Source organism: Eubalaena glacialis, chromosome 6, assembly GCF_028564815.1.
Source record: "Eubalaena glacialis isolate mEubGla1 chromosome 6, mEubGla1.1.hap2.+ XY, whole genome shotgun sequence".
Classification (NCBI taxonomy): Eukaryota; Metazoa; Chordata; class Mammalia; order Artiodactyla; family Balaenidae; genus Eubalaena; species Eubalaena glacialis.
The window spans coordinates 50,192,652-50,209,424 of NC_083721.1; the positions used below are offsets into that span (position 1 = coordinate 50,192,652).

Genomic DNA, 16,773 nt, shown 5'->3' on the forward strand with positions numbered 1-16,773 from the left:
TAATTTAATTCCTTAGTTCATTTTAGTGGATAGCAGGAATCACTCTGTAGTGGCTTTGTTCATTTTCTAATTAAATTTCTTTGAATGTTTTGTAATAATTTTAATATTGACAGTATGAGTTTAAAAATAATTTGATTTTTCACTATTTTTAGATTTCTCTTTAATTTTATTGTAGAAATAGTAGATGATTTAAAGTGGTTGTGGATTGTTTTATGAAGGCTTAATTTATATTATACTTATCTAATTTGTGTTTGAGTCTCTAATTCTAAAAAAGTTTGTACATTTGTTTGAGTGATTCATCTGTTTATTATAGTGATTAGTAGTAATGGTTGTTATTCATTGTGCTTGTAATTATTGGGTAATTAAATAAAATTCAGAACATATTGCAGGTAGAAATTCTTTTTTTTTTTTTTTTTTTTTGGCTATACTGAGTGGCATGCGGGATCTTAGTTCCCTGACCAGGGATTGAACCCATGCCCCTTGCAGTGGAAGAGTGGAGTCCTAACCACTGGACCGCTAGGGAATTCTGGCAGATACAAATTCTAAGGAAGGTCCAGAGTATTGTTATATAAGTGAATTTACCGTAAAACAATCCTAACCTTATGAAAGGAATGCTAATTTAGTTTGGTATAAATTTCATTATTTCCAGGATACTTACTGGAATTCTCTGGGGAGAGAAGAGCAGATATCCCTCAAAGAGCATAGGTGACACTGCCAGTTGCTGTTGAAGCAGTGGGTGCTGAAAGTGTTAGGGAGGGAGGGAGTAAATATAGCAGAAGCCTTCTCATTTGACACAGTTAGGACTGTAGTTGGTTGGTGTTATGGACTTAATTGTATCCCCCCGCCCCAAATTCATATGTTGAAGCCCTAACCCCCAAAGTGATTGTATTTGGAGGTAAGGACTTTAAAGAGGTAATTAAGGTTAAATGAGGTCATAAGGATGGGGCCCTAATCCAATAGGACTGGTATCCCTGTAAGAAGAGGAAGAGACACAAGAGATTGTCTGGGCATCATGTGCAGAAGAAAGGACATTGGAGGACACAGCAAGAAGGCAGCCATCTGCAAGCCAGGAAGAGAGGTCTCATCAGACACCAAACCTGCTGGCACCTTGATCTTGGACTTCAGCCTCCAGAAATACGAGAAAACAAATTTATGTTGTTTAAGTCACTCAATCAGTGGAATTTTATTATGGCATACTAAGCACAATAATACAGTTGGTTAATTAAAAATTGATTAGAGCAGGAAATAAAGATGATATATATACCTTAAAATTAAAAAAAATTCTTTATTGAAATATAATTGACATAAAATGAACTGCATATATTTAAAGTGGACACTTTGATACATTTGACACATGCCCATAACACCATCACAACAGTCAAGAAAATGAACATGTTTATCACACCTGAAAGATAAATCATTTCATAACCCTTCCTTCTGCTTTGGTTTCTTTTACTCACCATAATTATTTAGAGATTCACCTGATAGTTCATTCTTCTTTATTGTTGAGTCATATTCCATTGTATGTATTTGCTATGATTTGTTTTTGAGTGTTTTTCCAACTTTATTAAAATTTTTCTTCCAGCTTTATTGAGAAATAATTGACATATAACATTGTGTAAGTTTAAGGTGTACAATGTTTATCACAATAAGGTAAGTTAACATATCCATTACCTCACAGTTACAATTTTGTGTGTGTGTGTATGTGTTGAGAACTTCTAAGATCTATTCTCTTAGCAATTGTTGAAGAGTTTTATGGTATCATGTCTTATGTTTAAGTCTCATTTTGAGTTAATTTTTGTGAGTGGTGTAAGATAGGGGTCTGGTTTCATTCTTTGGCATGTGGATATCCAGTTTTCCCAACATCATTTATTGAAGAGACTATCCTTTCCCTATTGAGTATTCTTGGCTCTTGTCAAATATTAGTTGACTGTATATGCAAAGGTTTATTTCTGGGCTCTCAATTCTGTTCCATGGTCTATGTGTCTGTTTTTATGTCAGTGCCATACTGTTTTGATTACTATCGCTTCGTAATCAGGAAGTGTGATGCCTCCTACTTTGTTCTTTTTTCTCAGTTTTGGCTTTTTGGGTTCTTTTGTCATTCCATATGACTTTTAGGATTGTTTTTCCTACTTCTGTAAAATGATGCCATTGGAATCTCGTTAGGGATTGCAATTTGTAGATGGCTCTGGGTAATTTAGATGTTTAACAATATTAATCTTCTAATCTATGAACACAGGATATCTTTCCAATTATTTGTGTCTTCCTCAAGTTCTTTCATCAATGTCTTACAGTTTCTTTTTTTTTTTAATTTTTTAATTTGTTTATTTTTGACTGCATTGGGTCTTTGTTGCTGCGCATGGGCTTTCTCTAGTTGCGGCGAGTGGAAGCTACTCTTAATTGCGGTGTGCGAGCTTCTCATTATGGTGGCTTCTCTTGTTGTGGAGCATGGGCTCTAGGCGCGTGGGCTTCAGTAGTTGTGGCATGTGGGCTTAGTAGTTGTGGCTCGCAGGCTCTAGAGTGCAGGTTCAGTAGTTGTGGCACACAGGCTTAATTGCTCCACGGCATGTGGGATCTTCCCGGACCAGGGCTTGAACCCGTGTCCCCTGCATTGGCAGGCAGATTCTTAACCACTGTGCCACCAGGGAAGTCCTTACAGTTTCCAGTGTAAAGAAGTTCACCTCCTTGGTTAAATTTATTCCAAAGTGTACGTATATGTGTAGCTGATTCACTTTGTTTTACAGCAGAAACTAACACACCATTTTATTGTTTTTGATGCTATTGTGATGGGATTGTTTTTTCTTTTTCAGAGAGTTTGTTATTAGTGTATAGAAATGCAGCTGATTTTTGTATATTGATTTTGTATCCTGCAACTTTTCACTTGTATTCATTGATTAGTTCTAATGGCTTTTTGGTAGCATCTTTAGCGGGTTTTTTTGTGTAAGATAATGTCATCTGCAAACAGACAGTTTTACTTTTTCCTGATTTGGATACTTTTTATTTCCTTTTTCTTGCATGATTGCATTGGCTAAGACTTCCAGTATTATGTTGAATAGGAGTAGTGAGAGTGGGCACCCTTATTCCTGATGTTAGAGGAAAAGCTTTGAGCTTTTCACCATTGAGTATGATGTCGGCTGTGGGCTTGTCATACGTAGCATTTATTATGTTGAGGTATGTTCCTTTTTTTAAAATAAATTTATTTATTTATTTAATTTTTGGCTGCATTGGGTCTTCCTTGCTGCACGTGGGCCTTCTCTAGTTGCGGCGAGCGCGGGCTAATCTTTGTTGCAGTGCGTGGGCTTCTCATCATGGTGGCTTCTCTTGTTGCGGAGCACGGGCTCTAGGCATGCGGCCTTCAGTAATTGCAGCATGTGGGCTCAGTAGTTGTGGCTCACAGGCTCTAGAGCACAGGCTCAGTAGTTGTGGTGCACGGGGTTAGTTGCTCCGTGGCATGTGGGATCTTCCCAGACCAGGGCTCAAACCCGAGTCCCCTGCATTGGCAGGTGGATTCTTAACCACTGCCCCACCAGGGAAGTCCTGAGGTGTGTTCCATTTATACTCAGTTGGTTGAGAGTTTTTTGTCATGAATAGATGTTGATTTTGTCAAATGCTTTTTCTGCATAAATGATCATCTGATTTTTGTCTATCATTCTATTAATGTGATGTATCACATTTATATTTTAAATTATATATTATATATGTTTAAATTATATCTTTATATATAAATTATATATATTTGTATATATTTATATGTAATTATTATATATATCATATATAATTATTATATACAGTTGACACTTGAACAACACAGGAGTTAGAGGTGCCAACCCCCCTGCAAAGGCAAAAATCCTAGTATAACTTTACAGTCAGCCCTTTGTATCCACAGTTCCACCTCGGAGGGTTCAACTAACTGAGGATTGCGTAATACTGTAGTATGTATTTATTGTAAAAATCCTGTGTATAAGTGGACCTATGCAGTCTAAACCCGTGTTGTTTAAGGGTCAACTGTATATATAAATGTGAAGTATCATATTTGTATTTTATTTTATTCTATTTTTATTTTTTTTGGCCGTGCTGTGCAGCATGCAGGATCTTAGTTCCCTGACCAGTGGTCAAACCCATGCCCCCTGCAGTGGAAGTGTGGGGTCTTAACCTCTGTACCACCAGAGAAGTCTCTTATATTTGTATTTTAAATTATATATTATATATAAGTTATATATTTGCATATGTCATGTAATTATACATTATATAATACATATAATTATTTTATAATATATAATTATAATAATGTCAGGTATATATACATACATATACATTTGTATGTTATGTAATATATAATTATATTTATGTAATATTTATATAATATATAAATAAATATATATTATATATAAATTATATATATTTGTATTTGTTGAAAGATCATCCTTGTATGGTGTATGATCCTCTTATTGTACTTTTGAATTCAGTTTGCTGGTATTCTGTGGAGGAAATTTTCACCTATATTCATTAGGGATATTGGCCTGTAGTTTTCTTTTCTTGTATTCTTATCTGGATTTGGTATCAGCACAAAGCTGGCTTCATAAAGTGAGCTTAGGAGTGTCCTCTCTTCTTCAACTTTTTGGAAGGGTTTGAGAAGGATTGGAATTAATTCTTTAAATGTTTGATAGAATTCACCAGTGAAACCATCTGGTCCTAGACTTTTCTTTGTTGGGAGGTTTTTGATTACTGATTCAATCTCCTTACTCATTATTGGTCTTCTCAGATGTCTTCTTAATTCACTCCTGCTAGATTTTATGTTTTTAGGAATTTCTCCATTTCTTCTAGGTTGTCTAATTTGTTGGTGTATAATTGTTCATTTTAGTCTCTATGATCCTTTGTATTTGTGTGGTATCAATTGTAATAAGTTTTGGTATTTTGCCTTTTCATTTTCATTTGTCTCAAGATATTTTTTAATATACCTTTTCAGGAGTGTGTTCTTTAATTTCTATATATTTGTGAATTTTCCAGCTTTACTCCTGTGCTTGATTTCTAGTTTCATTTCACTGTGGTTGGAAAAAATACTTGATATAATTTCTTTCTTATTTAATTTGTTGAGACTTGTTTTGTGACCTAACATATGATCTATCCTAGAAAATGTTCCATGTGCACTTGAGAAGAACGTGTGTTCTGCCACTGTTAGATGGAATGTTCTCTATGTCTGTTAGATCTATTTGGTCTATAGTGTTGTTCAAATCTGCTGTTTCCTTATTGATTCTTTCCATGGATGATTTATCCATTGTTCAGAGTAGAGCATTAAAATTTCCAACTATTATTGTACTACTCTTTATTTCTCTTTTTAGTTTTGTTTGTATTTGCTTTATATATTTAGGTACCATGAAGTTGGATGCATAAGTATTAATTATAGTTATGTCTTGGTGATGGATTGACCCCTTTATCATCATATAATGACCTTCTTTGTCTCTTTTGACCATTTTTATCTTAAAGTCTATTTTGTCTTAAGTATAGCTACTTGTGCTTTCTTTTGGTTACCATTTGCTTGAAATATCTTTTTCCATTCCTTCACTCTGTGTGTGTCCTCAAAGCTAAAGTGAGTCTTTTGTAGGCAGTATGTCATTTAATCTTGTTTTTTTAATCCATTCAGCCATTCTTGGTCTTTTTTTTTTGGCCGCACCTTGTGGCCTGTGGAACTTCCCCGAGCAGGGATTGAACCTGTGTCCCTGGCAGTGGAAGCATGGAGTCTTAACCACTGGACTGCCAGGGAAGCCCCATTCTCTGTCTTTTGACTAGAGAATTAAACCATTTACATTTAAGGTAATTATTGATAGGTGAGGACTTATTATTGCCATTTTGTTAATTGTTTTCTAACTGTTCTGTAGATTCTTTTTTCCTTGCTTCGTCTTTCTATCTTCCTTTGTGATTTGATGACTTTTTTTGTGGTGGTGTGCTTTAACTGCTTTATTGTAATCTTTTTTGTATTTACTACAGGTTTTCTTTTGTGTGTGATTACTATGAAGCTTACATAAAGTGTCTTTTATATATATATATATATATATTTTTTAAAGTATTGTCCCCACCCCAGACCTACAGAGTCAGAGACTCTGAGGGTGAAGCCCAATAATCTTGGTTTTTTTTTTGTTTTGTTTTTTTTTTAAATTAATAGCTACTCTATTTATTTATTTATTTATTTTTAGCTGCGTTGGGTCTTCGTTTCGTGCGAGGGATTTCTCCAGTTGCGGCAAGTGGGGGTCACTCTTCATCGTGGTGCGGGGGCCACTCTTCATCGCGGTGCACGGGCCTCTCACTATCGCGGCCCCTCCCATTGCGGGGCACAGGCTCCAGATGCGCAGGCTCAGCAGCCGTGGCTCACGGGCCCAGTCGCTCCGCGGCATGTGGGATCTTCCCAGACCAGGGCTCGAACCCGCGTCCCCTGCACTAGCAGGCAGACTCTCAACCACTGCGCCACCAGGGAAGCCCAAGTGTCTTATATTTTTAACATTCTGTTGTAAGCTGATAACCATTTTGATAGCATATAGAAATTTTATACTTTTAGTATACTTTTAGGTAACCTCACATTTAGGTTATTGATGATACACTTTTAACATTGTATATCCAATAAGAAATTTTGGTAGTTACGGTTTTTTGTATTTTTTTTTTGTTACAAAGCATTTAATTTCTGACACATTGTAAGAATTGACATTTAAAAATGAAATTATTACAACATTTTTCTAAATGTCTCATGAGAAATCAAATGCTATTATTTTATAACTACCATAATCCATTTAAAATACATTAATATACTCTTCAGTAAGAATTAGAAAATTTCCATTGTTCCTTTTTTTATTAACTCATATTTCTATTCCACTATACTCCCAAAGATATTTATCCTTGAATAATATATTTTGTGTTTGAAAATATTTTGTTGATCATCATATCATGCTTATCTGTAACAATATATGCATATAAGTTTAAATTTTAATTTTTAATTTTCTCTAACCATGAGAATTTAAATGTTCTGAATTTTCTTCTGGATTAAGTTACCATTATCATTTTTAGTAATGCATTCTTTTTCATTTATTTATTTTAAAAATTTACTTAATTTTTTATTGACATATAGTTGATGTACAATATTATATAAGTTGCAGGTGTACAATATATTGATTCACAATTTTTAAAGGTTATACTTCATTTATAGTTATTATAAAATATTTGCTATATTCCCCATGTTGTACAGTATCCTGTGGCTTATTTTATACCTAATAGTTTGTACCTCTTAATCCCCTAACCCTATATTGCCCCTCCCACCTTCCCTCTCCCCACTGGGAGCCACTAGTTTGTTCTCTGTGAGTCTGCTTCTTTTTTGTTATATTCACTAGTTTGTTGTATTTTTTAGATTCCATATATAAGCGATATCATACAGTATATATCTTTCTTTGTCTGACTTATTTCACTTAACATAATGCCCTCCAAGTCCATCCATGTTGCTGTAAATGGCAAAATTTCATTTTTTATGGCTAAGTATTCCAGTGTATGTATATGTGTGTGTGTGTGTGTGTATGTAAATATAGACTTCTTCTTTATCCATTTATCTGTTGATGGACACTTAGGTTGCTTCCATATCTTTGCAATTGTAAATAATGCTGCTATGAACATTGGGGTGCATGTATCTTTTCAAATTAGTGTTTTTGTTTTTTTCAGATATATACCCAGGAGTGGAATTGCTGGGTCATATGGTTGTTCTATTTTTAGTTTTTTGAGAAACCTCCATACTGTTTTCCACAGTGGCTGCACCAATTACATTCTCATCAACAGTGTAGGAGGGTTCCCTTTTCTCCATATCCTCACCAACATTTGTTGTTTGTGTTCTTTTTGATGATAGCCATTCTGATAGGTGAGAGGTGATAATCTCATTTTGGTTTTGATTTGCATTTCTCTGATGATTAGTGACCTTAAGCATCTTTTTATATGCCTGTTGGCCATCTGCATCTCCTCTTTGGAAAAATGTCTATTCAGTTCTTCTGCCCATGTTTTAATTGGTTTGTTTGTTTGTTTTTTGATGTTGAGTTGGATATTAATCCCTTATTGGTCATATCATTTGCAAATATTTTCTCCCATTCAGTGGATTGTCTTTGTTTTGTCATTATGGTCATTTTTAGTACATTTCCTTTTTAACTTTTTTTTCTTTTTTGGCTGCACCACTCAACTTGTGGGATCTTATTTCCCTGACCGGGGATTGAACCCAGGCCATGGCAGTGAATGTGCCGAGTCCTAACCACTGGACCACCAGGGAATGCCCTCCTTTTTAACTTTTTTTTTTTTAATTTATTTTATTTATTTATTTTTGGCTACATTGGGTCTTTGTTGCTGTGTGCGGCCTTTCTCTAGTTGCGGAGAGCGGGGGCTACTCTTCGTTGCGGTGCGCGGGCTTCTCATTGTGGTGGCTTCTCTTGTTGTGGAGCATGGGCTCTAGGCACGCGGGCTTCAGTAGTTGCGGCACACGGGCTCAGCAGCTGCGGCTTACAGGCTCTAGAGCGCAGGCTCAGTAGTTGTGGCGCATGGGCTTAGTTGCTCCGCGGCATGTGGGATCTTCCCGGACCAGGGGCTCAAACCCGTGTCCTCTGCATTGGCAGGCAGATTCTTAACCACTGCGCCACCAGGGAAGCCCCCTCCTTTTTAACTTTTAAACTACAGTTGTAAGTAAATTACACAACAACATTGAAATATTAGAGAATCTTATTTTGACTATAGCATTACCAGTGAGTTTTACACATTCAAGTTTTTACGATGTCAGCATCCTTTTGTTTCTGCTTGAAGAACACCCTTTAGTATTTCTGGTAAGACAGGTCTAGTGGGATGAACTCACACACCTTTTGTTTGTCTGGAAAAATTTTTTCCCCAGTTTTATTGAAATACAATTGACATATAACACTGTATAAGTTTAAGGTATACAGCATAAGAATTTGACTTACATTTATCGTGAAATGATTGTCACAATAAGTTTGGTAAACATCCATCCATATAGATACAAAATTAAAGAAAAAAAATTTTTCCTTGTGATGAGAACTCAAGATTTACTCCTTTAACAACTTTCGTACATAACATACAGCAGTGTTCACATTACATCCCTGGTACTTATTTATTTTATAACTAGACCATCTTTATCCAACACCCCCTCCCCTGACCTCCCACCTCTGGTAACTGCAAATCTGATCTCTTTTTCCATGAGTTTTTTTGTTTTTAAAATATAACTAGATTCTATTCTGTTCCATTATTTATTTGTTTATATCAGTACTACACTATATTGATTACTATAGCTTTACACTAAGTCTTGAAACCAGGTTATTTATTTATTTATTTATTTATTTATTGCCATCAGAATAAAGCTCTTTATTCATCTTCCTTGTTTCAAAGAGTCATGGTAGTTCTTACAGTACAGAGAGCATTTCTGGCACGTGGTAGCACAGAGCCAAGGCACGCTCAAACATGCTGAGCCCCAGCATCTCCCTGGAGGCGGACAGTTGTAGAAAATCCAATCAGGGACAGAGGGGAAATGCCAGTGAAATGAGAACCCCAGGTCAAGGCTTGGCTTTAGACTTGGGCTATGATCCTGGGACATCCAGGCAGGACCAAGCCCAAGCCAGAGAGCAGCTCATTCCCAGGAAGTACTGTGACTGGCCTGGATACAGGCCCCCACAGAGAAGACTCATTTAGGAGTATTCAGCAGGCCACAGAGGGACACAACTTGCTTCTCCCATGGGGAAACTTGCCCTGGCCTCTCAATTAGCTCCAGAAGGCCAAGGGCCTTTGACTCCTTTGTTCATTCAGCATAACTTTACTGCTGTCTACTCTGTGCCAGGCCCTGTGCCAGGTGCAGTGGACAAGGAGAGGAATCAGACACAGTCCTTACTTGCAGGGAATTCAGAATATAATAGAAAAATATATTTATAAATAAGTCGTTGTGATTCAGGGTAAAAAGGATGCAGAAAGGAGTCAGACAAACTTGGCCCTCAAGGAGTTCACAGCCTAGCAGAGGCCTAGGCTAGGTCGGAACATGGACAATAACACAGGGCAGCCTGTGATAAGGCCCAAAGAGAGGCTCAGGCCGTGTGCTCTGGCAGCACAGGGAAGGATGACACAACAGCCACTGGATGACGCAGTGGGGAAAATTCACAGCTTATCAGAGAAGACTGAGCAGCCTAATCTGGCCAAAGTGGAAGTAATGAATCCTACTGCCTTGGGGAGGGGATTGTGCAGCCTCAGGCTGACCTCTGTGGGTCCCTTGGGCTACCCAACAGGCAGGGTGCAAGGTCTCTTATCTATGGATGCAGCTGCATGATATCCTGTGGATATCTGAGGGGAGACTGGTGACCAGGGGGAACAGGTCCAGTTAACAAGGGCCCATGGTAAAAGTTAGGAGCCTAGGAGTGAGTGAACCAGGAGGGCCTCGGGGGTCAAAGGACCGCAGCCTACATAGATCCCACATGTCACGGAGCAACTAAGCCCGTGCGCCACGACTACTGAGCCTGTGCACCACAACTACTGAAGCCCATGAGCCCTAGAGCCCGTGCGCTGCAACTACTGAGCCCACACGCTGCAACTGCTGAAGCCCGCGTGTCTAGAGCCTGTGCTCCACAACAAGAGAAGCCACCGCAATGAGAAGCCACCACAATGAGAAGCCCATGCACTGCAACAAAGAGTAGCCCCTGCTCACCACAACTAGAGAAAGCCCACATGCAGCAACGAAGACCCAACACAGCCAAAGAAAAAAAAGAAAACAGAGGGGATTGAAAACAAGTCAGCAGAATAACACGGCTTTCTGTGTACTTTCTCTTTCGTCTTTGAAGGAAAAGAAAATCTTTTTGCACCTCAAAAAAGATTCTTCCAGGGACTTCCCTGGTGGTCCAGCGGTTAAGACTCCACACTTCCACTGCAGTGGGCACAGGTTCGATCTCTGGTGGGGGAACCAAGATCCCGCATGCCACATGGTGCGGCCAAAAAAGAAAAAAGATTCTTCCAAATTTAGATAATTTAACATACAGAGCTGAGAGAAGAGTCCTTTAAAAATGCTGTAAGTTGAAGCTGACTCCCAATTTGGTGATTAGGTGGATATTGATAATTGTTTTAGATGTATCTGAATCAGCAAGAGTAATGGTTTCCAAACTTTTTGCTAATCAAAATATTGGGAGTACATATTGCATGATTCCATTTATATGACATTCTGGAAAAAGGCCACACTATAGGGAGAGAAAACAGGATTAGTGGTAGCTGAGAGTTGAGGGCAGGTGAGGCTGCTCGTGGGAATTTTTAGGTGATGAAACTATTCTATACAGTACTGTGGCTGTGGATACATGATTCTAGATATTTGTCAAAACCTATGCAACAGTACACAAAGACTGAAGTTTTACTATATGCAAATTTTACCCCCCAGATCTTAACTAGGATATCAGAGGATCTCAAGAAGGAATGAGGACTATGACCAATGAATATGTTTTACAGATGTATGACATAAACTCACTGAAGGGGATAGGAAAAAGGGAGATGACCTAAGTAACTTTGGAAAATTGTTTTGACTGTATACTGTAAGTGTCTTAGTCTGTTTGGGCTGCTATAACAGAATACCATAGACTGGATGGCTTATAAACAACAGAAATTTATTTTTCACAGTTCTGAAGGCTGGAAATCCAAGAACAAGGCATCCAGTGTCTGGTGAGGGCCAGCTTCCTGTTTCATAGAGGGCCATTTTCTCACTGTGTCATCACATGGTGGAAGGGGTGAAGGAACCCTCTGGGGAGAGTGGAGCAAAGGAATACGCATTAACTCTGAAACAGGGAAAAATATTCCCAAACGAGGCAACAAGCTCAGCACAAGCCACGAGCTTTTCTCTCTTGGTCAGGAAGTATTCCAAGCCAAAGCCTCATGCCTGAAAGGCTGCCTTTCCCAACAAGAGGCAATTAAGGTTAAATGAGGTCATAAGGCTGTGGCCCTAACCTGATGAGAATGGTGTCTTTATAAGAGGAGGCGGAGACACCAGAGAGTTCTCATTCTCTCTGCCATATGAGGACACATTGAGAAGGTGTTTATCTACAAGCCAGGAAGGGAACTCTCACCAGGAACTGAATCAGCTGGCATCTTGAACTGGGGCTTCCAGCCTCCAGAACTGTGAGAAAATAAATTTCTGTTGTTTAAGCCACTCAGCCCATGGTATTTTATTATGGCACCCTGAGCAGACTAATACAGGCACCAAATACCTCTTCTAGTCTCCACCCTTGGCAGCATCCTCTCATTGTCCGTGGTGTTTTGCAATAGGGTGGTTGGTATCCAATGTGACAGCAGTCACTTATTTTGAACAATGGCTTGATGGTTCTTGTGGCCCAAATTTCAGTCACTTGTTCAAAAGGAGGAAGCAAAGGAACTGAATCAGGAGCTGACGTGGACTCAGGAGTGCTTATGCAGCAAGCTTCTGCCATCAGAGATGGAGCCAGACTTGCTGGTGAATACCCCTCAAGTTAGCTGCATCATAAACAAGCTTAATTTGCTTTTGTTTACCTAAACTTAGGATCCGTTCTTTGTTTTACTTAGAGAAATAAAGTTTAGTAACATTAGCATCTAAACCATTTCTGCAGACAGGTCAGAAATGACCAGTTCCTTTGGTTTCATATCAAAATATACAAACCTATGTTCTCATTTTTTTTCCCCAGCTCAAAGTTAGGTTATCATAAATGCAACATTTAGAAATTCCTTATGCTATGTCATAACCTGAGATAGGGAATTCAAGAGGAAGAGATTTGGGACACTCTTTTGGTACTTTTCGTTTGTCTTCTCACTTATTCCTAAGTGCAGGTTAGTGTTGCCCCTAATTTACAGTTGAGGAAATGAACTCAGAGAAGTTAAGTACTTTGTTTGGGATGGCACTGCTAATAAGAGACAAAGCTGTGAATTAGACTGAGTCAGGCTAGGATCCAAAGTGCATGTTTTTTTTTGTACAGTAGTACTCTCCACTGGGAGTGTGGTGACTTTGCAGTCAGAGATCTTTTAAGAATCTAGTAGTGATGGACAGGCATCTCTGGTCCCTGCCACTCTTGTTTGTGTCTGTAATAACTGTAAAATATAAGATCACTAAAATGCCTTAGGGTTCTGAGTGCCTGTGTGAATGGGGGTTAATAAGGCTCACCAATGGTCCAAAATCATGACTAGGAGTCAGCATGTCCTATTTAAGTATTAGCCACTTGCCAGACAGCCAAACTGTGAAAGACAGGTGGCAGGGAGCCCACCTACTGGAAGATGGGACTTAGAGCAGAAGTCTATTATATGGGGCTGTTGATCATTAGGCACAGAGGCAATGGAAACCACCTTTTATGAGTACAAAAGGCTGATCCTCGAGAAAGAAGAATGAAATGATTACTCCAGAAGAGACTGCCCCATGCAGAACCTCCTTTTATTCCAGTCATACGGGTGACCCATGCATGCAGGTCTGCCATGAAAACTTCTGAATGAGCACATAGAGTCCATTGTGGTCAGTAAATGTCAAATATTTTGACCTTGGAACAATAGTCTTGGGCAGTCTACTTTTGTTTTTTCTTGTTGTTTGTTTGTTTGTCTTTTTGGCTGTGTTGGGTCTTCGTTGCTGTGCGCAGGCTTTCTCTTGTTGCCGCGAGCGGGGGCTACACTTCGTTGCGGTGTCGGGTTTCTTGCTGTGGTGCCTTCTCTTGTTGTGGACCATGGGCGCTAGGGCCAGGGCTTCAGTAGATGCAGCACACCTGCTCAGTAGTTGGCAAGGGAGGGCCCTAGAGCGCATGGGTGGGCCAGTCTACTTTTAGAGGCTGCGTTTTGCTGGGATAAACTGGGGTTAACCCCACTGTGTTCCCAGCCCTGAGGAACACGGAGCACCCCTGCCATCTCTTCCGGTTTCCTGAGCAAGTGCTTCTGTCTTCGAAGGACTCCTCTCAGTTCCTGAATTTCACATAGTTGCTACAGATGTTTTACTGCTTAGAAGAAAGTCCAAAATAGGATTACCTAGAATTCGGGTGTGTGTGGGGGGAGTATTCAGGCCTTTTTGCTGGAAGACCTATGTCATGTACAGGGCGAGTAAAAGCAAAAGGGTTGTTTTAAGGGGTAACAGAATACGTCCACTAATTTCAAGCAAGGAAAGATTCAAGGACCCAATGGCTCTCTGCTGGAGTTTGGCAAATCTTTTTTTAAAAAAAATTAATTAATTAATTAATTTTGGCTGCCTGGGGTCTTCATTGCGGTGTGCAGGCTTCTCATTGCAGTGGCTTCTCTTTGTTGTGGAGCATGGGCTCTAGGCACGCAGGCTTCAGTAGTTGCAGCACGCAGGCTCAGTAGTTGTGGCTCACAGGCTCTAGAGTGCAGGCTCAGTAGTTGTGGTGCACGGGCTTAGTTGCTCCGCGGCATGTGGGATCTTCCCGGACCAGGGCTGGAACCCTTGTCCCCTGCATTGGCAGGTGGATTCTTAACCACTGCGCCACCAGGGAAGCCCCAGCTTGGCAAATCTTATTTCAACAAAACATTGCGCCACTGAGCGGAAACACGGCCCAAGTAGGGGCATCTGGGGTTTGGTCACTTAGGCTGAGAAGACAAAAGCTTCGAAATGGATGCTCCCTGGGGAAATCCTGATGTCTGAAGGCGACAGGAGCCGGGGTCCTGATAGGGGCCAGAGCTCAGACCACAGGGCAACAGCAGCAGGACACCCTCGCCGTGAGCCTGGTGGTGCGGAGCTCAACAGGCGCCAACTCTGCGTGCTTGCTCTGGGGGACGCTTGAGCTCCAAGCCCGCGGCTGTCAGTCAGCGCCCTCGGTCCGCCCCTCCCAGAGCTCAACCAATCGCAGCCGGGGGTCGGGGGTGAGGCGACACAGCTGGTCCAGGAAGCCGGGGCCAGGCGGCCTGGTGCAGCTGCGACGGATCAGGGCGTTCGGGTCCCCGGCCGCCGGAGAGCGCACGTCGGGAGGCCAGAGCGGAGGTGAGTGCCAGCCTGCGGCTTGTGCTCCAGGGGCGGGCAGGGCCTCTGTCGCCCGAGCGAACCATTGCCTGGCTCCTCCCGGGCGCCTCTCGGCTGCTAAACCCCTTCCTCCGCGCTTTGGCTCCCGAGCTCCCGGCCCGGTGCCGAGGAGCTGCAGCCCCGGGGGTCATGGCTGGGGCATCTGAACCTGGAACGGGAGGCTCCGGCCCAAGTCGGGGCAGAGTTAAAGCCCCCGGCTGCCGTAGCCTTGGTCCGGAGTAGCCTGAGCTGCAGCCGGTCCCTGGGCGGGGCTGGGCGCGAGCATCTCCATCCTCAGCTTTCTCGACTTGCTGCAACACCCGCAGGAGCAGCCGCAGCGCGGCGGAGCCCAGACTTCCGGGCCGCTAAAGACCCCTTCCCCTAACACCTTTTCTAAGCGAGTGCGGGGCACTTGGAGACGCCTCCCTCCTCTGCCCGCATCTCCAGTCTCATCGCTGCTCCGAGACCCAGCCACCTCTTGGCTGGCGGTCCTCTCATGCGTTGGACTATTCTGGTTTTACTGAGCTGTCGTTTTGGGACATCAGATTGAGGTCGCTTGGGTAAAGTGTGACTCTACAGGATGTGATGTGGAGACTTGCCTGGCCTGTCGCTCATCTCCACTTGATCAAAGACCACTAGTGTGGTGGTAAGAGGGATTCACAGGATTTATACAAAATTTGTAATTGTCTGTAAAATTTTCCTTGCTTTCATTATTTACTCTAAAGGAGGATTGTTGCCACATTTTCTAAAGAATAAAGGATCACGCTGCTTTGATGGATCTCTCCCCTTCTCACTGTGGTTAATTATCATTTGGAACATCAGCGTGCCCTTGAAGCTGGCGGCACTCCCAGACCCTGGTAACTGTTTCAGTCTAAGCAGTAGAACAGCACACTGTTCCTCCATAGTGTTTGGGCTCCGCTTTCCTTTGACTGTGTTTAATATCTTCTGTGTCTTTCATCCTCACAATCTCTCTGGGCCTGATACAGTGCAGTTATTTGTTACTGAGAAAGGAAACGAAGGGATAGATCCCTGAAGTAGGGTTGACTATCCCCATTGACCCAGAATCGGATTGTCCTGGAGGGACAATGTAAGTTACAATTCAAGCATCATTTCTGAAAGGCCATCCCTGACCAATTTGTACAAATAAGACCCTCTGGCCACTCTATACCATTGGTTCTCCTACCTGGCTGTGTATTATAATTATCTGCAGACCTTAAATAAAAAGCTGTTTCTTGGGCCCTACTCCTATGGATTCTGATCCAGTCGGTTGAGTGGAATGCAGGCATTGGTATCTTTATAAGCTTCTGGGATGATATTAATGGGCATGCAAAGTTAAAGACCACCGCCTATCAACATGTCCTATTTTTTTCTTATAGCACTTATTGCTTTGTGACTTATTTAACTGATTTGTTTACTTCTCTACCCTACTGCCCCCGCCTCCACCCGCCGCCCCACCCCCGGGTATTATGAAAGCATTGGGGTGCTGCTTTGAAAGAAGAGAAGACCTAGGTGAGTCAGCATTTTGGGCATGTGCGATGGGGGTACGTGAAAGAGAAATGGAATGGAATCTGGGGAAACAAGTCCTGTAGACTTCTGTCCCTGTGTAGACTTCTGTCCCTGCTTCATTTTTATCCAAGGATTGATCTTATTTGGTTGACCCATCATCATCATGGTCTTGGATGAGTCTCCAGTTCTTTCTCTAGACATTGCACTGTTAAGTTTCAAGGTTTTACTCAGCACCCTATGAAATACAGCTGATCTTTGGAAAGTTCGAGATACGA

The 16,773-nt window shown here is 41.1% G+C and overlaps 2 protein-coding genes across 7 annotated transcripts in view; one reads left to right on the forward strand and one right to left on the reverse strand.

Annotated features, from left to right (window-relative positions):
* Positions 1–16,773, reverse strand: part of RPL24 (ribosomal protein L24) — a 102,042-nt gene that overhangs the window by 49,419 nt on the left and 35,850 nt on the right. The window lies entirely within an intron of this gene.
* NXPE3 (neurexophilin and PC-esterase domain family member 3) overlaps positions 14,881–16,773 on the forward strand; it is a 53,755-nt gene continuing 51,862 nt past the window's right edge. For 2 of the 5 annotated variants that reach the window (XM_061194135.1, XM_061194139.1), the window contains exons 1-3: positions 14,881–14,974; positions 15,718–15,849; positions 16,466–16,501. The gene's annotated coding sequence lies outside the window, so the exon portion shown is untranslated. The remainder of the gene's footprint in view (positions 14,975–15,717; positions 15,850–16,465; positions 16,502–16,773) is intronic. The other 3 variants (XM_061194136.1, XM_061194138.1, XM_061194137.1) reach the window with 3 other exon arrangements.